Genomic DNA, 4,151 nt, shown 5'->3' on the forward strand with positions numbered 1-4,151 from the left:
GACCCACGCCGCTGCTCGGAGGAGCGGAGCGAGAAGGCGCCGCGGCCGGACGAGCCCCGGAGCTCCCGCGGGCACCCGCAGCCTGTCTTCCTCGATCCTTAGCGCTTTCCCCCTCCACCGACAGGGGACTTCAGCACATTTTCATCCTTGGACGCTGCACTACCGAGGGCGTGAGGGAAGGATCTCGCGAGCCGCTTTTATTCTTCCGTGGAGAAGGATGGGCAGAGGATCACCCCCCACCTACTAGCCCACCTGGCCACCGCAGGTGCCCTTGGGCCCCGGGTGGCTCGCTGCTGGAGGGCTGCCCTCCCCTGGGGCTTCGAGCCCAGCGCTTTCTCCGGGGCTGCACCCGCTGACCCCTGGGCTTTCCGACCCACTTCAGCGGGCTTCTTTCGGCCCAGGGACACTCCCCCGGAGCAGACCCAGCCCTAAGCCGACCCCAGACGGCTTTCTCCCCCATAACGACTTCCACTGCCAACTCACTCCCACCTTTCATCCTCCTAGAGTGGTCGATGGTTAATGGCGACTCCAGAGGAAATGCGTCCTCCACGGTGCCCTCCAGCATGTAAAGGCACAGAGACACAGAGCCCTCGTGCCCACGTGGGGCTCCTGAGGCCTTGGCACCATGGTTGCGTCTCCTACCTCCAGACCCCCTGGGTGCCCAGCCTACCTTTCTGCCTAAGCCAGAGAGGAGTGAGTGACAGTGTTTATATTCAGTAACCTTCAGCCTCCTTCCCAGAGTGATGTCAGGTCATCACCCAGAGAAGAAAGGAAGTGAAAGAAAAAGTTCATGCCTTCTTGGAGCGCGGAGCGCAGATGCTCAGAGTGAAAGAAACAAGACTCAGAGACAGCTGGGAGCAGAAAAGCAAAACCTAATGAGCGTGTCTCTTCAGCATGAGTACAGTCAGGTTTTCTTCTCCTTACTTCCCAGTGCAGAGAAATCTTTCTGGGTGAGAGGACTGGTGTTATGGAGGGAAAGACAGATCAAGTGCCCAGGACATTGACTGACCTGTTTTTGTCGTCACCATCAGCTCCGTCCCTCAAAACATTGAAGTTAACAGGTTAAAACAAAGTAAGGTCCTGAAAGAATCTACAATGGAAAATGAATAGTAATCGGATAGTCTTGTGGAAGAACGGAACGCTGAGCCCCAGAAAGGCCAACTACACCTTTACTAGGGCATAAAGATCAAAGTTGGGAACTATGAAACGGCCTTATGATGGTTCCCCCATGAGACTGAGGTCTGGACATTTATATGTAAGAAAACATTGAACAGGGGCAATAACTTTATGTCTTCGCCTGGGACTCAGAAAATACTCAGCTGATCTATGTGTGGGGACTAATAATTAGTTGTGTGTGGTAAGAGCAAGTCCTCTCCAGGGCCTGCTTTGGACATGGCTAGGCCACCAGCAGCCCTCCTGGGCCTTTGCTTTCCCCCACAAATTAAATATGCGACACGGGTGGCACTGAGGGGTAACTTGGGGGTCTTTAGCCCCCTCCAGCTCTCTATAATGTCCATTAGGTCTTCTCCATTGCTGTATGGATGTTTTTCAACTGTGTATGGAACGCCAGGTAAACACAGCGTCAAGCCCTCCCTTCCAGCACGTTGCCCCCTCTCTCTACATAGTCATCGCCTCTGGAAGTAGCTAGAGGGAGAGGCCACAGCCTGGCTCATTTATGGAGACAGTGGCCTGCTTCTCCCTGCCCTGCTGGATGGAGCTGACCTACTACTGGCTCTTAGGGACAGACAAGAGACAGAGACCCAGCCTGAGAATTTTGAGTTTGAATTTAGCTTTCCTATCACTTGCAACTTTAAAAAAAAGCCTGATTAATACACCCAGCCCTGGCCACAGGCTGACTGAGATGGCCACTAACCTTAAGTGAGTCGGATGAGGTGAGGAATTTTGAGGATCTTCTGGGAAGAAAAGCTGCCAGAAGCTTGACCTGAAACCACCAGGAGGTCTACTGAGAGTGAGTGAAGCTAATGCAAAGGAGGGTAGAGTATAGCCAAGCAGGAGAGGGAAAGACCCTTCCAGCTCAGACAGCATCGCCAGCCATGCCTGATGTCATCCGTCCCTCTGGAGTTTATATCCTACCTAAGGCAGTTTGAATTTCCATTTCCTATCACGACAGTCCTTAACTTTCAGTGGTTCAACTTACGATGTTTCAACGTTACAAGAGTGCAAATATATGCATTCAGTAGAATCCGTAGTTTGAATTTTGATCTTTTCTGGGGCTAGTGATAGGCATACAACACCTTTTCATGAGGCTGAGCCGTGACAGCCGGCCGCAGATCCCGCTCAGCCCTGAGATCACAAGGGTAAACAAACAATACACCGACAACGATTGTTGTACCCATACAACCACTCTGATTTGCACCCTTGGTACAATGCTCAACAAAGTACATGAGCTAGCCAACACTTTATTATTAAATAGTCTTTGTGTTAGATAACTCTGCCCAACTGTAGGTGTTCTGAGCATGTTTAAGGCAGGCTAGGCTAAGCCATGCTGTTCAGTAAGTTGGGTGTATTAATGCATGTTCAACTCTTGATATTGTCAAATTATGATGGCCTTCTCAGGATGGAAGCCCATTATAAGTCAAGGAAGATCTGTAGTTGCAACTAGAAAAATCCTGATTAACACACTGAGTTTTGCACCTCTGACTTATTTAGCCAACTACATTTGAAAGCTTAATGGACATCATTGATTCCCAGGCTCTTTGCAAACATGAACAAGTGAACTGGCAAGGTAAAAGAATGAATTCCCCAGACCAGTTTCTCCAATATTCAAGAAGGAAGTGATAGGTCTGAATAATCAACCAGTCAATTAGTCTTCATACTAGTATTTGTTGATACCGTGTTGTGTGCCTGTGAGGTACACAAAGTTTAAGACATGATTCCTCGTTTGTCCCCACCTCCTATCTAGTTAGGAAAAAGGTCTTCAGGACTAACAAACAGCAAGACTGAGAGAGTAACAAAGGACTGGTGTGTGATGTGCACTCATTGTAGGAGTTCAGATAGGATCGCTGTGCCACAGAAAAATCACCCATTAATTGTTCCATTCAAACTATGTACAAAAATTGCAAACCAGTACCTGACAGGCTGAATCTGGTTTTGCCAGCCCAACCATACATTCTTTTTATCTTTTTAAACATATCAAAGATTTCATACAAAAATCTAGATTTCTAGCCTCTCTTGAAAAAAATTAGCCAGGCATCGTTTAATAGTCAAGATGAAATAGGTTATGCGGCAGTAACAAACATCCCCCAAAACTCAGTGGCTTCCCACAAGGAAAGGCTTCTTTTTCACCCACCCAGGACACCTGTGTCCCACAGGTAATGGCTCAGGATTGCAACGCCGTATCAACAAGTGTATCCATGGCCACGGTGGCAGGGAAAGAGAGAGAGAGGTAGAGAGGGCCATGTAATGTACCAGCAGTTAAACATTTCCTCCTGGAGTGAAATATATCACTTTAGCTTACATCGGTCAAAGCACGTCACGTGACCATTTTCAATTTCAAAGAGGTAAGGAAGCTCAGTCCTCCCAGGTACCATGGAGAAGCGAGCCAGGTATCGATGAATAATTAATATGTTATCTGTCACAGCATGCACTCCTTAATGGCCATAGTGGGTTGCAACCCACCTGAAGCTTCCCCTTTAAGATGGGACTTTGACACCCTCGTCTGAGACAGTCTCCACTCAGCCAGCCAGGTCATTTATGAGACCTGCTGGGCTCCTAGGGGCATTTGATTTTGCAGTTCCTGATATAGACAAAGCCAAATGCAATAGTAATCTTTCTGTGTCCCTGGTGATCCATGGAGTTATCACAATTTTTTCAAAAAGTTTTTTTTTTTTTAATGTGCTAATCTTAAAGAAAATGCCATAGAGAATTCTTGGGTGAAAGGCAGGATGATATTATAAAACCAAACAATGTGTATATTCTGCAAATTACAGAGACCTATTTATGACAGTTCTTTCCTACTGCTCTGGCCTTGTTCAATCAAACACCTACCAGGAGAGACCAGAAGAAATGAGCCTCTTGCTCTCTTTCCTAGGTTTGGAGAAGAAATTACATGGTAGTGATTTGGGGGAGGGTTTAAAGTTTTAAAAGAAGGGCACCTGAGTGGCTCAGTCTGGTTAAGCGACTCGGTTTCA

This window comes from Crocuta crocuta, unplaced genomic scaffold, assembly GCF_008692635.1.
Source record: "Crocuta crocuta isolate KB4526 unplaced genomic scaffold, BGI_CrCroc_1.0 scaffold186, whole genome shotgun sequence".
NCBI lineage: Eukaryota > Metazoa > Chordata > Mammalia > Carnivora > Hyaenidae > Crocuta > Crocuta crocuta.